The 26,804-nt window shown below is 32.0% G+C and overlaps 1 protein-coding gene across 3 annotated transcripts in view; it reads left to right on the top strand.

The window, feature by feature from the left end:
* The window catches only part of LOC110992295 (zinc finger protein ush), a 145,903-nt gene that overhangs the window by 81,257 nt on the left and 37,842 nt on the right, over positions 1-26,804 (top strand). Inside the window, exon 1 of one of the 3 annotated variants that reach the window (XM_045629885.1) lies at positions 19,867-19,948. The exons of the other annotated variants lie outside the window; for them this stretch is intronic. The gene's annotated coding sequence lies outside the window, so the exon portion shown is untranslated. Of the gene's footprint in view, positions 1-19,866; positions 19,949-26,804 lie in introns of those variants that run through there. 3 annotated transcript variants of the gene reach the window in all.

Here is a 26,804-nt window from a genome sequence, read left to right as displayed (position 1 = left end):
TTATATTTTATTGATTAAACATTTGTTATAACATTGGTAGATTTGTGATTTTACCCACAAACGAAGAATAACATATACTATAACATTTTTAGCTATTATAATAATATAATAGCCGTATTTTAATTAACAGCAGTAGTATGTATAGTTTCTAATACACTATCTATGTAGCAGTTACGAACAAGTTATCAGAGAAATATGTGCACATAAAAATTCAAGTAACCTAAATATGTGAATCCTTATCTATAATGCGGGTGCTATCGTTAAGCGATAATTTTATCCTTTAGGGCGTAAAACTAGTTTTAAAAGCTAAGTTTTATTTCAATGTTGTTGTTTATAAATTATCTACAAATTGAGACTGAATGCGATATTCCACCTGTATCACGTCGTCGTTTCTGGGGGTGAGAAAAAACAAAAGACAAATTTGTGCATTTTATTTTGATGACACAAATGACATATGACAGGACGCGTATCAACGCAAGTTTAACAAGAGATGCTGTTCACCAATCACAATTAAACGGAACGCGATGTATTCTGAAATAACGAGCTTTAAGAGGAAGGTATTTCGGCGCATACAAGTATATATGATATTTAGTATTAAGTAGTTCTCTATTGTATTTATTTATTATTTAATATATCTTCCTTAAGATGGAAGAGAGTTTAATAAATACTATATCAGGTATGTACTGGTATTTGCTGGGGCTATATTCGGAAATAGGAATATAAAAAGAAGCAAGTCTGCACTGCCGACAATTTAACATTGGTTTACCTCATTTCTATAAGAACTCTAAGATTTTTATATTAATAACTCTAAGTTTTAGATAACTTTCGTATGAATTAAATAGTTTTTACGTTTCCATACATTAATGTCATTTTACGACTTTCATATTTGTACCGTAAAATTGATGTTCGCAGGTCCCGACTCATAAATTATTAAAAAATTCAACGAAGCCACCAGAATGAGCACTTTAATATTAAATTAATGTATGTAAAGCGTGTTCAATTATTTTCCATAAATTACGTTTCATAAAATAGAAATACAGTTATGGTTTTGTAATTTTTTGAAGTATTTTATTTGTAATCAATATTATTATGTGAATGAATTAGTACCTACTTAAAAAGGCCGGCGACTAATAAGTCTGCAATACCCTTTTGTCTCTATCTGTGAAATTGTGCTGTGAAATGATGATGAGATGAAAAGAGATAGATGCGCTCTTTCGTGAAAACAATGCATTATAGTTTGTTATGAAACAGGGGTTAAAATTAAATTCAGAGACTGGGTTCAAGAATGTTTTGATGAGTATAAAATATTTACAAGATATTACGAGATTTATTATAAATAATAGCTTCGATTATAAATATTTTTTATCATTAAATAAAAGACATTCTTATTAATTTAATAGCAGTAATTTTTTAACATGATGTATATGTTTATGAAGTTTCGAGATAGCCATTTTATTTATCACACAAGATTTATTTTTGATAAGAATCGAATCTTGTTTTAGCTTTTAAAATAAAATAATATGGTCTCTCAACAAATTTTTACTTTTTTTATACTTCTTAAGATAAATTGTGGTATATTAATGGAAAAGATCACTCGAATTAGATACATGTATCTAATTTTGATACTAGTTCAGTAGTTACCAAGTTCAGTATAATTTTGATTTGCTTGGCATTTTTTTAACAAAAAATATCTACTTTACGGCTTGATACAGCCCCTATTAAAAGTCAATATTTATTTACACATTTTATGTCATAAACTAGATACTCAAATATGAAAAAAGACATAAAAAGTACATAGGTACTTCAAAAAGTTACAAAAATAATAATAACATAATTAGAGAGATCATTTGACTGCGTCATTTAGTTTTGATTTTTATACAGCAATACCTATCAGCCGATGATGAAAAGCATATAGAGGCCACCTATGGGTCTAGCTCGCGTGGGCAATAAATCTGCGCGGACGCATTACAAATTGGAATGAGATTCGATCGCTTGTCTGCGCCCGCTTGTTAGCACATCGGATCGCATCGCGCTCGTGAGTGCGCCCACATTCTGTCACTTGGAAGTACAATTCATTGCGTTGTTGCACTGTCTAACAGACCAACAATTCACTTATGTTGGATAATATCTATAAACACCACAAAAGCCTCATTGTCTCATAGGACCCTGTAGGACGGTTAAAAACACACATTTGTTACAATAATTAAGGTTTATATATCACTTAGTTGGCTCACTGTCGGCATCTTGAAGATAAGTACTTTTACATAACAGAAAACAATCATTTCATATAATATTTAAACAGGCATTCCAATATTCTAAATTAAAACTTTTTCTTCACACGGGACAAGTGTATTTACTCTTCTTTATTTTATTTTAAGGCATTATTAGCCACTACGCCTACGCATTACCACGAGACAATTGTTTTAACACGGATAATATAATCTATACCTAGTCTTGCCATAAATACTGAAACAAAGAAAAATATTTTTTTTTCTGTTGCAAATAACATTTATTACTTTTACAGTGTGTTAGTTTAATACATAAATAAACAACAATTTATAATATAAAAAGCTTATTCGAAGTGGTCTCCATTGGGTGCGATACAGTCCTTAAAACGTTGAGGCCAGTTATCGATAGAAGCACGCACTCTTTCCATGGGAAAAATCTTCACTGCCAATCGTACGGATTGTCTTAGGGCCTCTAAATTATTATGCCGTTTAGAGCAAGCCATACTCTCTAAAACTGACCATAAATCATAATCTAGCGGATTAAGATCGGGACTAGACGACGGCAAGTCTTCAGCGCTGATGAAGTCCGAAACGTTCATTTTCAACCAAGACTGCGTAGACCGAGCTTTATGACCCGTTGCCGAGTCTTGTTGGAAGGACCATTCTTTGTTATTGAAAATGGTGTTATTAAATGGCTTCACTACCTTCTCAAGGATGGTATCTTGATACACTTGTGTCGAAGTTTTGATACCTTTTTCACAAAAGTATGACTCAGTCACTCCTTCATAGCTAATACCCCACTAAACCATCACTGAAGTCGGATAGTTCCCACGTTGCACACTGGCAACTTATTGGGAAGCTTCCTTAGAGCTTTGAGCACAAATACAGTCATTTTGTTTGTTAAAATGTTGCTCGATTGTAAAATAATTCTCATCCGTAAACAAAATTTTTCTGTGACCACTCTTTGCGTACCGCTTCAGTAATTTTTTCGATTTATCACCCTATTCTTTTTTAAATTATCATTTAAGAAATGACCAGAACGTCTCTTATAGGCTACAAGTCCTAAGTCATCTTTTAAAAAACGCAACATGGTTCTAGGTGCTATCTTTGTCTCCCGAGATAAAATCTTTTGCTTTTGGACAGGATTTCTTCGAATTCTTTCCCTTACTGCTTTGACCACCTTTTTCTTAAGAAGACTACGTGGAAGGCCAGATATTTTTCTGTCACAAATAGAGGAGGTCTCATTGTACCTATTAATAGCCCAGTACTCAAATATTTTACAAATACCAAGCGTATGGAGAGTTTTAAAATGTGCATTTAGCTTTATACCTACTTTGGTAATGAAATCACAGCGATTCGGTTCTCTTCATCACCCCACTGCATTTTAATATAGCAAAATATTATACAAAGTATTGGCGCCAAAATGAGAAAACTTAATGGACAATCATATAAAAATAACAGATTCCAAATTAAAATGTAATATTTTGTTTATTTTTAATTGTATCAGTATTTATGGCCAGACTAAGTATACTATTTTCATTTATTGACAGCTGCACAGGTCCACATAGTGAGCCATAATAATTATCTCATTTCGGTCGGTAGCTGAGTGTCATGGTTCTACATTGCTTCATCCGGAGTGTGGTATGCCTGGTTCCACCGGTTTCTGTCAAGCGCCTCTCTTATAACAATGAGTTTAAGGATGATAACTCTATCACTCACCCATCTGGTGATGGATCGATCATCTGGAAGGAGAACAGCTGCGCGATCTTTTGAAGTAACTAATTATTATTAATATAATATTGTTTTTTACTATGAACTAGAAATTTAATAGAATAGACAATAAAATGAATAGCAATCTTTTATACAACAATGTAAAAAAAGAAATTAAACAATTTATCAATATCAATTTAATTTTTCCATCTACTGAACTAAGGCATTTCGAGAAAGAGTTGCCAACATACAAAACAGGCTAGAGCAAGATGTTGTTATTGAAGAATCGTAGAAAATTAATTGATGTATCGTTTGCGTTTTAGATATTTATGATTTAGGTTTATTGTACCAACATTTTACTAATTATAATTTGAGATACTCCAGACAGCCCATTTGTCCGTCCTTTCAGACGATCGCGTTTTGGCCAAAACTCGAAAAACCGATATCCAGATTGAGCATTCTGATAAACGAGTTAGGTCTGGATATTCATAGTTACTCCCACGCTTTGATTAATTTTCCTTTAGTTATTATAATTTATGATTAGTGTATTTTTTTTTGTTACGCACCAATATATCAGTGTGCAGAGCGTTGGCAAGCCATTGTATATAAATAAATTTTAAAAACCCAAACAAACTGTATCATTCAATTATCAAGTAGCGTCACTACCTAAAAGAAAATAAAGAGTATGTTAATAGTTCTAAAGATCTACCTATAACAGTGTCATTAAAAACGCATTATGTTTCATACAAATAAAAACAAACATAGCAATACAAAGGTACGGTCGTTATCAGTCGCTATCTCCGGTCATGTCAAATGATAACGCGATAACCATGAACTACGACTGCCGCAGATATACATAGTATGGGTTATTTATTTAGTATCCTCAGTGTATTTAGAGATTGTATATTACGCAGAATCGCGAAAAATTAACGACTTTTGTAAGGATAATGAATTCATAAAACAAAAATTAATATTTGGTATTTTTTTTTATACAACAGCGGGCAAACGGGCAGGAGGCTCACCTGATGTTAAGTGATACCGCCGCCCATGGACATAAATAAAACTGCGCTCTATATCTGAGTTATATAAAGCTTAATATAAACCACCCATAAATAATATCTTTCGTACTAGAAGTGGATGCTTGAACTTCCAGGTTACGCGTTATAGAGGAGAATGTAAGAGAGCTCAAACTTATTCGAAAATCCTTACAATAAAATGATTAGGCGGAGCTGTCGTGATTTTAGATTTATTCACGTTTCCTCAAAAATATTAGCTAAGATAACTGCTACATACGGGGTCCAATTAAAGTGAGGATGGGTACAAGCGCACTGCTCACGCCTAGCGAGCGAAATATACACGTTAACGTGTACATCACTAGATCCGATACAGCACGCTAGGGATGTGCATTTTATCGATAAAATAATGTAGTTTTCGCACATGTCATGATTGTATATTTCTCGATATATTGCTCGGCTATGAATTTAAATTTAGAATCTGAACGATTTTTGTTTCCAGTTTTGAAGAACATAAACAAATAAAACATTATCAAACTGTATTTCACGTTTTTTTAAAAATCGATGAAACATTTACATAAACTCATATCGACAATTCGGACAACCCTAGTGTATATTATCTCCGCGCCCAATCGCGCGAATATCATTATTGTATCCCAGCAACGCGAGATAAAAGCCTAAAATGTAAATGAGACGTGCGAAAAAGTATTCGATTATCTCACTATTAGGTATAAATTAAGGGAATGAGGCATGCGGTACAATTATATTGTCACGAAGGGTCGCACCTGCGCGGGGGCAATCAATGCACCGATCTGCGCACGCCAGGCACGCCAGTGATTCTTTCGAATCGATACTTTAATTCTTACTATTGAATGTTAATGATTTGACGAAGTAAAGGGATGGAACGAAACTACAAAGCCGCGGTATATAGAAGTTTATTCAACATGTACATAACAACTCTTATAATAATATCATAGACATTTACTATATATGCTGGGATTGTGTTCTGCTATGGTTTCTCCCCTCTTCTTAAGTTCCTTTATAATTAACTTTATTATGTACAGAATTATTTTTCAATATATTTACAAATTGTATTACTCTTGCGGTACCTCTTAGATAACTTTCCCATTTTGAAAATCTATTTAAGTAGGAAGTACTTCAGTGACTTTGGGATATACTTGTTTTTCAACATGGTTGACTCGTTCTTCTCCTGTCACGATTTGAACATCCTTGTCGAGTGGCTCTTCATTGTGGTTTTTTATACAACATCAACACATTTCAAAAAGATATTTCTAAGATTTACTACGTTTACATTATAAACACTACTTGTGTTGTAATGTGTAATGTATATTTGTATTATATAGTATGTGTGTTATTGGACTTATATGTTAAATACCATATTAATAATTAAGTTTTTTTAATGACTTATAAATCTTAAGTTATGTCAGATCGTAATTAAAAATAAGGTCTTTGTGCGTTAAAAAAAATATGCGTTGATTAAAAATATTGAGTCAGACTATTAAAATATGAGTGTACAGTAAAATTTACCTAGATCACGTATAGGCGTATTTATCAAATTATTACCTATGCAAAATTGTGATGATTAAACCGATCGTGATAAACTCTCGACACCGGCACATCCCTATATGTAATCGATAGAACTGCAACGGACAAACTCACATAATATTTTATTGTGTGCCAATTAAAATTATTTTCCTTCCCAGTTGATTGCGATTCGCGAGTTTCTAACTGCGGAGTTGATTTGACTTATGTTCCGCTATTGAGATTAAATTTATAAATTTATTTACATTAATAATTTAAATACATTATTACCAATTGCGATACAACCTTTTAGGTCTAAGCCTCAGATTTCGTTTAGTTCCGTGATCATTTCTAATAGGTAAGGTGGTCAACCTTCTGTGCCTGACACCTGCCGTCGACATTTTGCATGTAAGGCATGCCCACTTAAGACTTAAGACTTCCTTAAGAATTCCTTCTAGTCCGTCGAAAGTAAATTGATGCCCAGTCGGGGATAGAACCTACGACCCCATGAGAAACGTTGAAACCACTACACACTGCTATAAAATAAATAAAATGATATCACTAAAGATTAACATTTTAGAAACTTTTACTTAAATACAAAAGTTATAATCTATCCAAACTATTTAAAGATACGTTCTGTAATTTTGCAATAAATAGTGAAACTACAAAACAAAAGACGATAACGTTCTGTTTGATTGAAATTTATTAACGATATCTCTTGTGTACATAGACCATGCGGTTACATATATTTTTTTTATAAATCGATTTTTGTTGTTTTAACTAAATATTAGTTACATCAGAATGAAAAAATAAATGCAAAATTCCAACCGTATCACCTCGACGTCTGTCGTTCCACAACTAAGCGATTTAAAGGCACTATTCGCCGCTCACTAACACTATGTGGAACCAACTGAACAGTGAAGTATATCAGAAGCAATTAGGGTCCTTCACGAGCGTATCAAATCTTAAATGGCCGGCAACGCACTGGCGAGCCCTTTGGCATAGGGTGTCCATGGGCGGCGGTATCACTTAACATAATATGATCCTGTTGCCTGTTTGCCCCATTATCACATAGTAGACAAATAGACACTAAGATGAAACAATTATAGGCGGCCCATATATAGCAACGATGAAGAAAACGACGAAAGAGTCATTTAAATAAGTGCAGTTAAATTGATTTAATATATCATGTTTTTAGAAATTTTACCTTCACTTCATAGCTTTGGACCTCAAGGAAAACATATGTATTTAATACTAAGAACCTTCTGAGTCATTTAACCGCTATGTTATTGTTCGCCTCCCGAAGCTATGCGTTATCGTTTGGTTATCGTAACGTTATCGTACATTGGGCGTTAAATAAGTTCTGCTTAGTACAATGTGCTGTAGTAGATATATGTTAATTAATACTTTTTAGAACATTAAAAACATCTACGTCTCGTAGCAAGTACGATTGGTACTTCGATATAGATAACGGTGTACTGCTATAAGCTATATTTAAAAAAAACTTTCATGTATCATAAAGAAATATTTATTTTAGCACCAATTTCTTTAGAGATCAAGTGATAACATCAAGAGTCACCACGCGTTTTATAGCAGTATCATTGACAAGCAAACATCGACTTTATTACAATAATTCACGAATTAATATAGCTTGGCTATGCATTCAAAATCAATGCCTAATATGACAGGTTTCAAATAAAAATTCCTTCGCGCCCTACACCGAGCTACAGCACGATTTATCTGAAATAAACCTTAATTCAAAGTATTAAAGTCTTTTGTATCACAATTCATGGTAGCTGCATGTAAATTCGATAGTGCAAGGTATTTTGAAACTTATGATAAAGTAATAAAGCTGAAGTTGTATGCTACAAGTGGTAGATACGTCGTTTAGCTACGAGTAATAAATTTAGCGCGAAAGCAGACATACTCACGCGCAGATAGCCTTCGAAGGGCTAGACATTGTACAGACACGATTCTGGAATGCTAACTGAATTCTGATGAATCAAAATGAGTCGATACATTTCGTCGTATTGAATATAAAGACACCTTTCTTCTTTTTTTTATTTAAACCGCTAGTAAAAAAATCCTATATATATTTTTAAAACCATTTGTTTAAATTGGCGTAATTTTCTACTGTTTTATCAATATATCGCTGAATTTTTAATTATTTTTATATTTTAAATCCATAGCAGTAAAATTACACATTACTGCACATAGTATAATATTAGAAAACAGAAAACAAAAACACATTTTTTTAATATATTTATTAAATACCTAACATTCCATTACAGCGCTACAACCTCTTAGGTCTGGGCCTCAAATTACTAAATCTGTTTCGTCATAATTTTTCTTAACAGATAAGCAGTAGCCTTCTGTGCCTAACACACTTGACTTTTTGGGTCTAAGGCTATTTACTACGTACAGCGATTGCGTTAAATATGAAATCCATTGAGGCACAGCTGGTGAACCTACCTAAAGTGAGAGCAAAACTCTGAAACCACTAATTTGTTTATTAAACTTATATTCTGTTCTAAATGAGTTTCTTTAATGTTAGTATGGAACACATTCAATAAATCTTATCCCATTTGCGAATTTCCCTATCGGGTTTAGGCAAGGTGGGGGAGGGGGTCAGATATTTCAATCTTCGGTCGGATATTGGGTGTGAGCATACATCTCAAAATCGGTCGCCTTCCGTGCGGTCAGCTTATCTGTTTATTAAAATCTTATGCATGTTTATATTTGGATGATGTTATATATTTCTTAGGGTTATTTAAAATTTTCAATCAACATTGATATATTACGAATATAAATTTATTATATTAAGGATAAATAAATATTTAATGTAGATAAACGGCTTCAATACACAAATCATATACAATTAATATTATCTCTACCTAAATCACTTTCTTAATTTTGTAGATGTTTTATGAATTAGTCTGTTCTAAATTAGCTATAAAACTAATATCGTCATTTACTCAAAAATAATTGTTGATTGAACTCAAGACTTAATGTTTATTTAAGGTTTAACGTACACAAAGTATATATGTTTAATACTATACTATCTACTTAAATCTATGAACTACATTATTTTTATACATTTTTTTCAGTAGGACAATGGTATGTACCCGTTATGCTATCAGCTATTACAACAAGCTCCTACAACTTAATTGACACAAAGCATGGACTCTCTTTCTTTCTCATTCTCTTAAAAGGCTTCACATAGATTAAATTTATACAATGAATATTATCTACCTTAATCAATGTCAAATACCTTAACTGTGGATTTATGACAGAAAACTGGTATACATCCTTTATGACTCAGCTATAAATACTCTTAATAATTTTTTGAATACCTTTTTTGTATAGAAAGGTTATCGTACGTAACTAAAGGTCATTCCCATTTGCGTAAGAAATGTCTGATAAAAATTGAATACTGGTCGGTGATTGAATCCGGCCGCTATTTCCTATTGTCTGTCAGTGTGTCACACGGGAACGAATACATTTTTATTGAAAATACTCGCTTCTGTATCTGAATTGTGGTTTGATCTTTATGTTGGTATTAATGATTTTTCTTTTACAAATATTGCTAAGAGTTTATATATCCTTAGAATATTCTTTGCTCTATCAGTAGTCATAAGCAGAAAATATCACTAATGATATCGTTATTTGAACGAAGTCAATGTGTCTTTGTAGCCTATGGCGTATAACATGGGATCGATTTCTACGATACGATTATTTCTTCTGATTAGAAATCAATGAAAAACTTATCAACAAGAATTAATGGTCCACTTCATGCTCTATTTGTTGACGACATTTTCCAATTAGCCGCTAAAACCAAATGAACTTCGAAGCAATTTTTTTATAAATACGAAAACATAAAATTCCTGAATAAACTAATTCCTTCGACTAATATATGTCACAAAATAAAAACTTATTATCGAGACGTAAATACCTAAACGTATTATTGATGATTGATTAACCCGTTAACATTTCCAAAATTGAAAATCCAAATCAAGTTACCGCTTCACTTAATCCCTTTAAACGAAATGAACAAACGAATCCGTAAACAATATCTTATTTCGCAATAATCCTCGCGGAAGCTCTGCTAATTTCCTGCTAGAGAATAGCTTTGTTTTGTCTCTTAATAAACATGAAAGATATGTCTAAAGAGGATCTACTGATTTTTTTGTATCGTCTACAGTTTACTTAAGAATTATAAAAATCAGCGTAGAATCAATGTTAATCCGACATTTAAAAATTTAAATTAAAGATAACCGTTTAATTATAACATAAGTTACATTATGCTCGTTTTAAATGCTTTGAGACTTTTTTTCTAATTATTTATTAATAAATGAAAACCAGCTCCTAAATTCTTGATTCGTAAAAAAATACAAATTCACTTAATAATCGAATTTGTCTGCGCAGCTATCAGATTTCTTATGATTTATCTTACGAGATAACGATCTGATAGGTCAAGTATGCACATATTGGAGAATTCTGTACGAAACACGATTGTGGCCACGGGGGGTCTCGCCGTTTATAGTTGAAAACAAGATATATAAACCGCTTTTCAATCAAAATCACGCAAATAAAAATATTCTTAAAAATGCTTCTTAATTTTATATTTGTTACGTTAATCGAGCGTTTTAATACTCAATAATGGTATGTAGGTACTCTAATAAATTGAGATTATGGCGCCAAAAATATAAAGCGGGCGCATCCACAGATTGTAAAATACCATAAACTATAGTCTAGGCAAATTGTACAAATTTCACTATAAAATCCTTATGACATAAGTGGAGTTGACGTTGTATAAAGTACGTAATTATAGACTTTTAAAATGTAATGGGTTTTTTTAAATATTTAAATATCGAATAATAAAACATATTCATATTGAACTGTATGTATAATAATTATTAATTAAAATATTACCAGATTATTATTTATTTTTATACGTAGTTAAGGGTGGTACTTGGACGTTTTCAGATGTAAGGGTAAGATTTACAGTTGAATCTTAAGTATGTCTCACATGTCAATCCTGTCTATTATCGAGGCTATTTACATTAGAAGCCTATAAAGCGATTACAGACGAGCTGTCACAAGACAATTTGTCAAGTTAATAAAGTTACAAGAAGTGGCAGTTCTTTGTTTAGCGCCGATTTATCTGCCTCCACCGGGCCGCTCTTCATTTCCGCCACTTCCCTCTTGTCGAACTCGAGTCGGACTGAGTTATGGGCGATAGCGTGTATACATCTGTAACAAATCGTTATAAAATAAAGGATTATGACAGATGAATTACGTAATTAAATGATTAACAAACACAGTACTTATTATAAAGTATTAAATCTAGTTAAAGAACAATATTTCATATTTGGTTATGTATTACCAAGATGATGAAATGTCAATATATTGATCGGGATGTTGATCTTTTCCACCAAAGAGGAAGTAACGACGTATTTGATGCGGCAGGACTTTGAATTTGTTAAACACTACTTGCGTGTTGAAAAAGCAACTAAATATGATACACATATAGAAATCTGAAGCCTAGACCTAAAAGTTTGTACCGCTACTAAGATTTTGACGTGACAGATTTAAAGAAAGGAATGAGAATTAATATGAATAATACTCGCAATATCGAGTTATTAAATTCATGTTATTTATAAACATTCGATTAAATTTGTTTTAACTATCTATTTATCAATTTTATTAGTTATTATTATTTTAAGTTAATGACTGAAGTGAAAATATTAGAATTTTAATTCGTGTTTTCTAGTAAATTTAATAAATCGCTTACGCCTACATCCTTTACCCTACGCCAAAAGCAGAATGCGAAAGGATAATCACATTGTATTGTTTTTGATTCATTGCCGTTTCTAGTCGCAAACTTTCTATTTATTATATTTCTTCGTTGCATAAATTTATAGGTTTTTGTAAAGCAATTGTTTTTTATACATTAAAGAATATAAATATGAATATCAAATGTATACTAAATATGGAATTATCAGACATTAGTTAAAATTGTTTTAAGTTTTATACTTCTCGTTAATATTGATTTCGTATTTATGACTTTGAATCAATCAAAACTTTATTTACATACATACAAAATAACTGAATGTATTTTTTTTACAGGTAAGTCTTCCGTTTTAGTAAAGAACGACAGTAAGTAATAACATGGACTATAAGAAAGCGTCTAAAACACGGAAATATCTTATTTTGACTTGCCTCTGACTTCAAATCTCGAACATTCACCTACAACAACCTATAACACTAAAACATTATTGCATCAGCAATAAATCTGCGGCTGAGTGCGAACCACGCCCACCGATACCAAGATACCATTTAACCACCCGTTCCCACTTCACACCGAATGTTATTAATTAAATGCTTTGAGATGAAGGCGGAAACGAAAAATCATCTTTGATAGGGTTTGCACTCAGCTAAATTTTGCGCCGGGAAACTATACCATAATACTATATCACTACAAATAAATACTTTAAAATCTCCTCATGGGTATATATATTTTTTAGACAAAGTGTTCGGCCTAACCCATAACCCACTATTCCGAGATTTCGATTTAATAGCAATTAAAATGTTTCGGATATAAAATCTGAGATATTCCTTATAATTGCACGAAATTCAAAATCTTAAGATAAGATATTGGCACAGTTGAACTGTCATTATCATACAAAGGTCTATCTATATACACCGATTCGACCTACCATGGATAGCTTATATCGACAGATGGCTCTTACAATCCGCCGATTGGTTATTGGCACACTTTTATCAATATTTGGAATAAGATGTCTATTCCAGATGGTCAAATATGGATTGAAATACGTTATTGGGTTTTTGCGTAAAGCTTCTAGACAGTTACTTATATTGTGTTTCTTTGAAAGTTCGATTATCGATTAAATGAAACCAATGACTGCCAACATCAACCTATCAGTGAAAAACGCAGATATATATTATATCTAAAGATAGAGGGCAATTAATCAACACTACTAAACATGGGAATGTAACATTTACTAACGACTCCATCCTGCTCAGGCGCATGCTTATCGATTCGTAATAGACACTGATTAATCTTCGCAGACAAATGTGGAGTTTTCACGCTAGTTCACTCTGCTAGTTACATATTTAAGGTTTTGAATGACAATAGGGGATTGCTTTGTGAAGCACCTTTATTAAACGAGAACAACGAAATAGTGTATATTAGGAACATACTTTTTATCTTAACCACAACACAATTCAAGGGTAATTTTCACTACGACTATCAAATTTCGTTTTGTGTTGTTGTTGTGTTGTTGTTGTTTCGTCACACTTAAATTACTACATAAAGGATTACGAATACTTCAACCAGCAACCATTAATACTCACTATTCTTTTTTCACTATTACTTCCGCGTACTACTCTCATCCTTAAACATTGCTCGTAGGTTCGATCCCCAGCTATGAGTAATAACTACAGGAGGCTGATCACGAATTAGGTTGGAAAATAATTATGAAACAGATTCAGAAATCTCAGGTTCATACCTAAAAAGGTTTTAGCGCCACTGTTTTTTTTATTAAGTCTTTTAAAATAACTATTGACAAATTTTAATTTATAAACCATACTAGCAGACTCGGCCAAGCGTTGCTGTAGCTAATTTTTAAGTTTTTTATTATATTACATAGTAGTAAACTATTCAAGGGAAACGGTAGGAGAACTTATGTGAAACGTAGGTACTTTTAACACAGCGCCATCTGTTAGAATTGTATCATATAATAAACAAATATTTGCAATAAAATAAAATTGCGACTATAATCAAAGATGTAAGCTATCCTATCTCTTAAGTTGGATCGGACTGCTCACGGTGTGCCAATTTACTTTAATATCGGTTAAGTAGTTTAGGAGTCCATCGCGGACAAACATCCTGACAGGTGATTCATATATATTAAGATTTGTAACTTCTCAGGTGATTTCATTTTTCTATTTATATATTTCACCGGTCACTAAAAATAATCTTTCTGAGACGACAGTAGAATTCTTTATTATGTAATATTTGGAGCGGTTCTTTCAACTGCGGGAAATATATTCGGCGAAAACAAAATCGTTGCATCACTTGTAGTATTCGACTCTGAATCATACCCTGTGTTAAATATTAACTATAATAAGTTTTAATTACAAGAATTTCACCGTATCGTTATAGTTTTGCCATGACCTAAACATAATAAACCCTTAATAAGAATCTAAACGCGAAACGAAACACTTAATGCAAATGATCAAGTGATCTTCAGGCATAGCAAAAGTGTTAATTCAGCAGATTTCCCATATCAACACCTCGTGAAAGGCAGTCGTGGCGTGGAAAGAGCAAATTGCCGATACCATCAGCCCAAGTGCCATCTCGTGGTCGAGGACGCGCGCGCGCCTAATCGCGTTTAGCTGTTTCGAGGAGCCATCCTCGGATTGCATTTGAGGGTCTTGAGGTTATCGATTTGTGCTTGGAAATTATTCTGTAACGGATACCGCGTTTGCATTCGTATGTCTATGTTTGACATTCAAAATGGCATTTGTTTTTTATACTCTATGGCTAACTAATGTTTGTGATTAATGACATTACTACCTAAGTATAGTCTGGATTGATTATTACAAACTATGCGTCAATCTTTTACAAAAGTTAATTTTTTTATGCTTTACACAATATCTGTGTAGAAGTAAAATATGTTATTTTTTTCCAAATGCTCATACAAATCTTTATAAAAATATCAACGGTTTACATAACCTCGAATTAATATCCAGATTTATTTCAGTCCGATTTGTAAATGCAAGGCGAATTTGACTCTCACGTTGCTTGCACTAACTACATTAATTCTGCGTAAGAAGCCAGCGAATGGATCCCAAACTATCTTCAAACTACAATCGCCCTATTATCTATGCGACTACAGCTACAACCAGTTGACAAAGTGCACTACGTGATATTGTAGCCATTACTCCCTGTGATTCATATCTCCTCCCCCCACTACGAGCCTTACCCCCTTTTCTCTGAGATAACGGTCCGCACGTTGTCCAGATATACCTATTAAGGATGCAACGACGACCTATATAAATATCCTAACTTATAGACTGAGAACAATGTAAGCTGCAGCAGAATAGCGACTAAATTATTATCTCGTACCTATACATAAACAAATCTGTACGTACACATCTCACTTGACGCATTGAAGCAAAATGTCAAAATTGTAAAGTAACATGTGCTTATCATCCGCAGCCAAACTTTGTTTCGAATTTTCAAATTAGTTTTAAGCGACCTCTGTCGCTAGACCACATTTAAAGAATGTTATATTTATCTACAAAAGCTTGCCATCGCTCGGCACACTAGATTCTTTAGAACAATAAAATACAAGGCCATATAATAAAATACATGCCAAGTACTTTTAGGCAAAATAACAAACACGGAGAAATACATCGATTCATAAACTATAAAAACTATAGGAAATTGATTTCATAGTGAGTGAGGGGAGCAACTAGATAGGATATCCAGTATTTATCGGAAAAATCAAACAAACTCGTAGTGACAATCGCGTAGACCAAACCACACTATATCTCGTGATGTGCTGTTCATAAAAAATCTAAAACACGTAAAAGCAAGCCGCGCCACAAAACAATCAACAATTTCGAATCGAGAAATCGGACGTTTATTGTTCGCTATCGAGTTCTGTTTACAACGATGCCCAATTTGCTCGGGAGACTTTTTATCTCACTTTTTCCCGCCAAAACAAAGAGTCGGTATGACAGGTCGGTGTATCTGTGGTCGGGCACACAAAAACGACAATTGCAAAGGAGCAATGGGCGCGCATCGGGCCGTGACAATTGCGTCGTTGCAGGCGCCATATTGGATTATAAATACTATTTCGATTAAATTGCTTTGTTTTGATTGTAATAGATTTTAGTCCCTTGGTAATAGCTTACATGTCATGTATTTTAGGAATAATTTTAATTATTAAGCACTTTTCGCACCAGAAGCTTTTAGCGTTAAATATGGATAGTTAGTTTATAATATGTATACTTCAATAAGTAAGTAGTAAAAGTCACCTGTAATGTAATTATTACGCAGCAATATTACATTACAATTTAATTAATAATGAAACAATTAAACACGTTTAAGAGTATTTACACTTCACCGAACAATGTTCTGAAAAGTCATGTACTAACTAGGGCTGTACAGACAAAAAACTGTGTTTACATTATTAAAAAACTATTATTATTAAACTACGTAAGGATCTATATCCTTTTTGTGTTCCATATTGTTTTATGTATATAATAATAAAAAAATATTTATGACAGAAATATGGTTATGACAAAATTGACCTACCGCTAGTCCACACATTAGAGAACCCCTATAAACCTTACCCGTGGGTAAGTAGATGTTATAACCACTTAATAAAAAGTAGTCATAGTGGTACATCTAATCAAACAAATGCCGTTTAACACCTTAAGTATGCCTGAATGTATGAAGGGGTTGAAAGGAAGGATGTATAATACACTCTGTATACGAATTTCAAATATATAGTACATTCTAATTATATATAAAGTATTGCTATTATTAAACAAATTACTATTTAATTCATGATATTTGAGTGATTTAAAAGAGCATTATAGACTACAATTAGGTCGGCTTTCCGATGGCGACGAGCATTTCGCTCTTAAAGTAGATACGCAAGTTTCTAATATGAAATGATATTGTAATGAGAAATGAAGCATTTAAATAATTTCTCTTAACTTAAATGTGTATTTTTGTATGCAAAAATTATAGGCTGAGTGAGCACACGCCTAACATCGAGTACAATAGTGATGGTCTCAAAGTATTCTTATTTTAATCTAGTCTGTGTATCGAGGAGGCGGGTATCGCGCGCTCGTGTGGAACAGAGATAGTGTCGGACACTGGTCTCACTCGATAGCGAGTACAACTCAAAAATCCGCTTCTATTTTTAAAATTTTTAAAACATATTTTAGAATTATTTAAAGAAAATTTAAGTTCAAATATTTTTGGCATTTATTTATGCTACATATTCATTCTTATTATATGAAAAAAAACATCGAATTGATAAACCGTTTGAGGCCAGAAGAAAGCAAATATGACACAATTTAGATATTAAGATTGAATGACTCAACAACCTTGAATGAATTCAAATTCTTCCGTTTAGGAAAAAATAAGATGAATTGGACGTATTGAAAGTTGGCGCGTGTTTGAATACGATATAGGAATCAATCAAGCTTCAATTTTAGTTCGAAAAGTCATTTCGGTACACGTCGCGTGTCACTCATCGCTAACTTTAGTTAAAAAAATCTTCGGAAGCAATCCGGCTTTGACGTTTGCATCAAAAACGGGGGAAGTGACGCGTCAAACGCGGGATGGATTCGAAAATTAAAATCCCAGTGTGGCAACATTGACGTGTGTCGGTTGCCAGCTCGATTTCAGGCTTGTTCTAAATATGTCAAGTTCTTTGTTATCGAGTAACGTGTGCACGGAAATGAAAGTCCATCGAGTAGACAGCCCTATCATCGATGTTCATATTATTTTAGTCAGTTGAAGCCACTAATTAACTATTTAATTACAAATAAATAAAAATTAAAAATTCTACACTTTAATTAATTTACAGATTTAATTAATAACTTTGATCAAATAGATCAATTTAATATTTATACCTGTAAATCTATTAACACCTAACACCTGAGTGTTTTACTTAAAATTTGTCAAACAATTGTATAAAAATCTTACTTCTTATAAAATCCCAAGAAATTAATGGTCGATGTCAATATTCAACAGAGACATATCAGCGAATAGCACTTGAACGGCTCACCGTTCATTGGCTCTCGTTAACTTACTCATTCACTCACTCTAAGCTCTTCGCATTATGAAAGTTAGAGAGTGCACGTAATGTGATAGAACTGTCAAAACTTACTGAAATGCTTTAAATTGTTGCGACAGGGAATAAAAATTGCTTTTGCGATGATTGATATTGGTAAAAAAACAATTTCAATTTAGTCCCATGGGCCAAGTTAACGATCGCCCTGATTATTGGCAAAATGTCACACAAGTGTGATAAATTATAATTTTCAGTAGCAGTAGCTTAAAGACTAATATAAATTACTAATTTCCTTGTATTATTAGATAAGGAATCTCAAAAACATAAGATAAATTAAAAGAGAAAAATATAAGAGATAAATATATAAAATAAGAAATATACAATATGTCACATTATATGATAAACTATGATATTTTGATTACATACAGCAAAAGACCTTCAAAAACGATTGGTTCTTATTTTAATTTTGGTTCTTATGAACAAATATGAGTAATGAATGCAATAAAATTAAGATAAATGAATTAAAAGTCAAGATTAAATGTTTTGAGCCAAGAAAAAAATATTGAGAAATACAATATTATCGGTTCTGTCGTGTCACCGCGTCACCTGTCCACTGCAAATGAAATCGGTGGCTCACATTATGTTTGTCCACTCAATATTTTTTCTTACCGCTTGTCTTTGAAAATACCATAAATATTTTTACTTGATGTTTTGTTTGGCGGAGTTTCCTCTTCATTGCGTTCGAATTCTAAATTGAAATTTTTGGAAAACAGTTTGAAATCACTTCCAAAGATATTCCAATTTCAATACACTATAGTTTCAAATTTAGAAGACTTTGTTTTTGACTTATTATTTGACATTCATCTGTGAAATAAACATGGCGACTGCCTGTCATTAGAATTTCGCTAAAAGATATGTGTACGTGAATATCACATGAGATGTGGAATTTACTAGAGAAAGCGTAATACTTAAGACAATGTGGTACGAACTTAACAGTTTTTATTTCGTACTTGCCTCACTCCAGTGAGATTCCCTCTTGCCAATAATTGATTCACCGCCCCGCGACAAGACGAGGTCCTATTGACAACCTAGGAGACAACACTTCCCAAAACAGCCCGAGCTATGGTAAAGGCCCTTAAGGCCAACAGCGGAATTCCATTTCTAAAACGACTTAAGATTCTAATAGAAAGGCGAATAACAATATTTATTAAGATAAGTTTTATGTTAAACTTAAGAGCTGTACAAATTAATTTTCTTATTAGTTTGTTATTAGAAGTAATTTTATTATCTACAAAGCATTGCAAGGCCATCGAAATAATTGCAATATCAATTCACTTCTATGAAATTCGTATACCTTATCATAACCAGTTGCAAATACTTGTTCATGAAATACTAGATAAGTAAATAATGTGTAATGTAACTGATGGTTATCGTATCGTGTAATCCGCCGTGTCCACTGATAAGGGAATCGTAAAAATCGCGGTTGATTAAATGTTATCGCTGCTCGAACGATAACAGCCAGTTTGCGTTCACTTACGAATGAGGAATCAGTTCTTTTGATTTTCTATTTGAAAATTGGAAACCTCTTGCTGGGACTATTCGGGAGCTGGTAAGATAATTTCTGAAATATTAATAAATTATTTTAATTGAATTGGTTCTTTGTATTATCATTCTGTATCTCGTACACGTTGGTTTCATACTTCGTTGGAATTTTGTTTTTCATAGGTGTACATACCATTATGAATAAACAAAATTTGATTTTTAGTACAGACTCGTAGTCTAGCTAGTATTTCAAGCAAGACTACGGGTACTAGTGATAGACTAATAAACATATTGCGTGTTAATTAAAGAGAAAGGACTTTAAATTCATTTAACGTTTACATGTTACAAAACTTGAATAGTAAAATTTATTATTTATTCAATTAAAATTTAACTGAGTAAAAAACTTACTGTGTGTATAACTATTACCGTTATATACAATATTTTTATCGTACCGAAGAAACATGTAATTACATAAAAAATACAAACCTTTAAAAAGATTTTATTTGTAATATCTCTAAGGATATCGTAAATTATCTGCAAAGGACAAACATTCAGACAACTATCTCCTCTAAAGCAGTGTACATATTAACTAAAATAGATTGCAACATTTTATCACTCTATCTTATTGACATTAAAAGTCTGATCTTAAAGATAAAATTCGTTATCACCTTTAATTACAAATAATATCTTGTAAATTTTAAAGATAACGCATGCAGTAATTTATTATAATCGCTATGATTAGATAATTGATTTATTTATGTAATAATGTGTAATTATGGCTAGAATTTCTTTTTATGCATACAATAATCTTTATTTTATATACTCGTCATCCAACGCTAATAAGCATATTTGTTATGTATTTAATATACTCTATATGTAAACGGGAAGGTTAAAATAAAAAGCCTTAAGATAAAAATGTATGTATAAAAACCTGTCTATTAAGATCATGAAACAAATATGGCGCCAAAACATACAAAAAAGTATGATTTACGTCATTGCATCTTGCTTCTAGAAATCATATTAACAAAATTATAAATAGCTTATTTTGTAGAAACTAAAAAACAAAATTATCAATTCATGTTACATTTAAAATGGTCTAAATATAGCATTTATTAAAGATATGAATCTAAAAACTAGAAAATCACCGGAGAACCACTAATGATACCTTTTTTGAATATTATTAATTTGGCGCCTTTAAACGCGTTTGGTAACTGACCATATCATAGATTATAAATTCTACAGATAAAATATGATATTATAGATAACATCTCACTTCTAGTTTTGGTATAATTTGTATAATATTCGTTTTTTGTGGATATCAAGTTACCGTCTTACGCTTTTGACTTTTTATTTATTTATTAATATTTAGATTGTTATCTATTCTAATTCAGTGTTGATTAATACATGCATAAAGCACAAATGTATTTCCTTGATGTCTGTATATAGAAAACATTTAGAAAAAACTTTAATATCTAGAATATTTTATTCTCATCCAATTTTTGATTTGTACTTATGTTGTAAGATTCGAGTTTTGTCAGGGTTTTCAGCTCGTCGATAACACAATTAATACATAATTCCGGAGCAAAGTTAATATACGATGTTTAAAACTGTTTACAACTTACATTTATAAATAGCAGAAGGTTTTACTTACAATTTATTTACAAAAGCTTCTTAAAAGTACAACCGGGGCTGGCGCTAGTGTAAACATAGTAATGAAAATTAATACCAATCGATAAAATCTCCAATCAATAATTTAATGAGGACACACAAATGTGTGTCTTCTTCGAGTCGTTACCGAATAACTTCGTATCTAAATAATCGATTTTACGTGTGTTTTATTCGTTATAATTCATTCGATTATCGTTAATCTACTCCCGTTAGTCGTTTATAAGCAGCGCGTGATTTAATGACAATCGATAAAATTTAATGAATTCGATACATAAGTATTCGATTGTAATCGCATTGTTATAAATCTGTCTTATTAGATTTACAATATTTTGGAGCAACTGATATGGGTAATTAATGAGCTTTAATAAATTCCAGACCACCATAATAAGCAATGTCAGCATTGTATTAAGCGTTTGACATTCGACTCTGAGTACAAACACACGCGTAGCGTTTGAACCAGTGGCAATGGATGTTTCTTTCCGCGTAAGCTGCATATTTTAGACTCCATAATCAACAATTTGTTTTAAAAAGATCTCATGATCTGGTACACAAATAAATTGTAATATATTAATTTATTAGGTTTCCTTATTTCCAATACACAACTATACACTATTTATAATTTAAAAAAAAATATTCTGAGCCAGAATTGAAATAAATATACATTTATTTTATGTAAAATAAATAATCTATAAAAATCATTGGCCGGAAGATGTCAAGCCGTGACGCGTGTGCACTTCATAGCTCTTTGGTGAATTATTTCCTGTATGAGTGCCACGTGGAACTATTTTGTATACAATAGATTGATAGATAGATATTTACCGTTTAAAGGAAAGCATATTCAAAGTTACAAATGGGCTAAATATTGCTTTTAATGCCTATTTAGGTTCTATCTATCTCTTGATTCGTTATGTGTTGAGAAAGAACATTTGTTGTCTAAAAATGTGGAATGCAGTGGTATCTATAAGTAGTAAATAGACAGCTTTAGGATGAATTCTAGGGTAAGACGAGGAGTAAATAGGAGAAGATATGCACAACTCGTACCTTCTATGTAGTGTGTACTCAACCGGAGATATTTGAGCGTAAAATATGTTAAGATTGTGGTGTGGTTCGAATTCCACATACCCCTGCAACTTTCGGGGGCAGGCGATGTGCAAACACATTTCCACCTCGGATTTTTCACTCTAAGATGTTATATAATCTATGCCATATTACCTTGTTAAATTTAAAACAAAATTTTCTCTCGAAAATCAATAGAATACAGAATACATCGAAACCACACATAATAAATTACTTAATATATATTTCCAGTTCTATGCCTGTTTTATGTCAAAAAGAAAATATGATTTATGCTCTGCCGTATGTTGTATTAAAATGTAATTTTTCTTACAGGTAAGTTCTACGATTCGCCTAATGTGTAAGTAATGGCGTGTGTGATGAATTAAGGAAGTCGTGAAATATATTGATATTTATTATTGCATGATATAAAAAATTGTATTTTTTGCGTAGCTTAGAAGATGTAATTGTGTCTTATTTCCAGTATTTTTGGATCATAAATATTTTCGTCATCTCTAGGTTGAATTGAAAGCAGTTTAAGCAAAAGGGAACTAAAACTCATACAACTAATTTAAGTAAATTTTAACAAATACAATTGCAACAATATTCCTCAATCTGAATAAAATCATGAACTATATTACTTTTAAAGCAATTTAAAATAGTTGAAACTCTACTCTACTATGTGTTATTAATTAAATAAATAAGAACCTCTCTTGAATATAATATAGATAATTTTGAATGATAGGGACATTATAATCAATATTATTTCATAGAGCCTCATAAATTAGATAAAGATTCCCACTCATTGGACAAATCTGTCCGCACTAATGACGACATCGATTTATTGTCGCAAAGTAGCTGACTTTACATATTTAAATATCGGAAAGGGTTTAACTACATGCTAATTAGACCTTTGTAATTTATGTTTTACTTAAGATTTCTTCGAGGTACAAAAGACATTTATCTTTTTCAAAATGTTCTTAATTAAACATGTTTATATTTTAACGAAAATGGTAAAGATGTATTTAAATGCGTTTGATGCGTTTCTATCATCGATATTTGTTCTGAAAATGACATTTTTGCCCGCTCACATTGTGAAATCGTAGTTTTCTTAAATTCATTGTATTTCAATTAGGTAATATATAACATATTTGAATTTATGTAATTAGTGTTTTAATTTATGATGGTATTAAGGCTTTAAAATTTTAAATAATAAAGTAATTTATTTCATTCGCAATTATGTTAGGCAAAACAAGCCTAGAAACGAAGACTTAAATTTTCAGTATATTTTAATTTTTTTAAATTATCCTATACAAAATATATTTTATAAAGTATAGTAAACCATTGTAAATCTAATAAGACAATGTATCTACCTGCTACACAAATATCACACAGAATCAACGAACAATTACCAAAGTTCCCGCATCAAGCTGACAAATATCAAGTCTTTACAAATACGCCAGATTTTTATTCCGTCGAGTTTTTATCTCGCGGCCCCAGGGGCGACCCTTGGTACACAATTTTTCAACGCGATATACCTAACTGTGGCAATTTGAGTCTTTAAAAAGTAAAAAGTTTATCGTCAAACTTCGCACTCGTCCGTCGCGGATGATATATCGGGCCGCATTAATCTTTTCTGTTTAAACTTTAATCGTTGGTTAAGGTTTTCAAAGTATGTTTCTGCTCTCCGCAATGCAATAGCCTAGATGAATGGGTTTATCAATGGTTTTAGACTCTTGGGCATCATCGCATTACTTGAAAAAATAAAATAACTTTTCGTATTGCTATTAATAGGAGGTTACATTTCTGAATTTGACAATTTAACAATTTGTATGAGAACGTCTATATCATCTATTTCACCTTCTGCATGTATAGCTTGTAAATCTTGACAGAAGACATACACGATATCTACAAAATATTGTTAATCATCAAGACATAAGACTCTCGATGATTTCATTTTTATACTTCCATCTTTTGACTAAATTGTATGACACTTGAAAACAAGCTAGCATTCGCATTTATATTTAAGATTAAATGAAGCTTATCAAAGGTAACAATTTGCGTATGTCTCGGGGCGGGATGAGTTTATTAAACTTTTTTACGTCAGCTCCCGAAGTACTGGATAAATTGTGGAGCGATAAGTCACCGCAGCTAAACGAGGTTAATACGTTAAACAGACTTTAAGTGGAGTTAGTGGCTCCGGGCTTTCCGCTTCTAAGTTTGAATTTGATTTTTTTTGCGCCTGATAAGATGAGAAGTATGAATGGACTGTTGCATATTCCTCAAAGCATCTAAGACTGATTATCTTACGAAGTACTGGAGGTATCAGTATGTAGGAGGACCGATTTGGTAGTAGGTATACAAAATATTGAAATTTACGAAAACCTTTTATTAATATTTAATATTATTACTATGTACTATTATTATTAATATCTTAATATTGTAAATTCCTAATTTAATATTGTATTTGACAACTTAATTTTTTTTAATTATAAGACAATTCTCTACTAGTTTCTGACAGTAATTACATTCATATTTTTTTGTTTTTATAAAAAAACAATTCAACAATATAAAATTGACCTTCATTATCCAAACAAAAGTTTTTTATTATTAAAATATCTCTTTAGAAATATTGAAAATAATTAATGAAATAAACAAAATATCCGCCATTTTGTTTTGATAAACTTTATAAGCTTGAAGTTTCTATTGTGGGATCGCACAAAATAATGTATCTAGGGGTGATCAATGAAGCACAAATTTGATCACCCGATAAGCCTACAATATCCGGCCATTGATGGTGTAATGGATCTAGATAATTTGTTTTCCTGTTTCACTCATTTAAGACAGATGTTCCGAATAGCTGATGCCGCTGATACAACCTTAAAACTTAATAAACGTAAGTTTATAATTTCGCATCTGTCGATTCATAAAAATGAATTGATTAAAAAATTGCTGTTTTACGGTTGTTAAACTGTTATTTGGTTAACTTTAACTTAAATGCACTAAATTTTATGAAAAGATTAAGCTAAGCGGAATACAAGCCTTCAACATAATATTGTTCTCTCGTATCAGTATCTGCTCTCGTCTCGTAAGTAAAAGTACAAGTAATAATAATGAAACGTCAATAAATTCGGATTTTAGATTTAGAAAAGTTAATAATTTTGCTTTACAATAAGCAATAAACTACAAGTAAAATAGCCGATGACAATTTTCACACATTTAACCTTTTTTCTATTAAAATAAACAACTAAATAAACGCAATACCTACAACCGCGTTGGTTACGGGAATTGGAATAACGTGATAATCTCCTTTGGTTAGCGACCTTTATATAAATAATGCGATATCCTTGCGATATCTCTATCTAGCAGATAGGATTTATTTTATTAACACACCCACTTATGCATATCTTACAAACAGGAAACTTTAAAAGCAATAACAATAACCAAGGTTTATTTAACCTGAGAAATATAATTTAATTACATAGGTACTCTGTGACGTTAAAACCTTATGAAAGAAAACCTTTTTAACCCAAAACTATTTTAAACTTTTGTTGCGTCACATGCCACTTGTCATATTATATTCTTGTGTGCAAATAAACATAGAAATATGTCTGTATAAATTAGATATAAAATATAATTATTGGCAATTAATATCCATGTCAACACTTTGTTCCTTTAACAGCACAGTAAAAACTCGGGTTAATTAATAAATACAGCATTCACAGTACCAAATTAGCAAAACGAATTTAAATCACAGATTCCTTTTTCACTGACAAGAAAGTATCAAATTTTACCCATCGAGCACACCTGAGGACTTGGTCTGGCATGCGACCACAGACACACAAACTTCTTCCCACCATAGACAACATATACCGCGGTAACATAAACTATATTCCGTCTACTCAGACGTCAAATTGCAATGACAACCCTAGAAGGAACGCAGTAACAAATTTGCAACCGCATCAGATAAAATCTTTTCGTACGTTAGCAAGAAATACGTTTCAAGAGAAACATGCTCGATGTTGGGCCCGAATCGAAACAAAGCGTTGTGACATTCAGATAAGAATCGATTGGCTCGAAACGTCGCACCAAAACGAGCCGAACAAATTATCGATTCATAAAAAGATCGATTTTAAAATATTACAGCGCGCTATCGCGTCATTGTTGAATTTTTGATAGGGTGCCCAGGTATGCGGCAAAAA

Source organism: Pieris rapae, chromosome 10, assembly GCF_905147795.1.
Source record: "Pieris rapae chromosome 10, ilPieRapa1.1, whole genome shotgun sequence".
In the NCBI taxonomy this organism is placed as follows: domain Eukaryota; kingdom Metazoa; phylum Arthropoda; class Insecta; order Lepidoptera; family Pieridae; genus Pieris; species Pieris rapae.
Note: the sequence above shows the minus strand (reverse complement) of the source record. Positions and strands in the feature narration are given on the sequence as shown.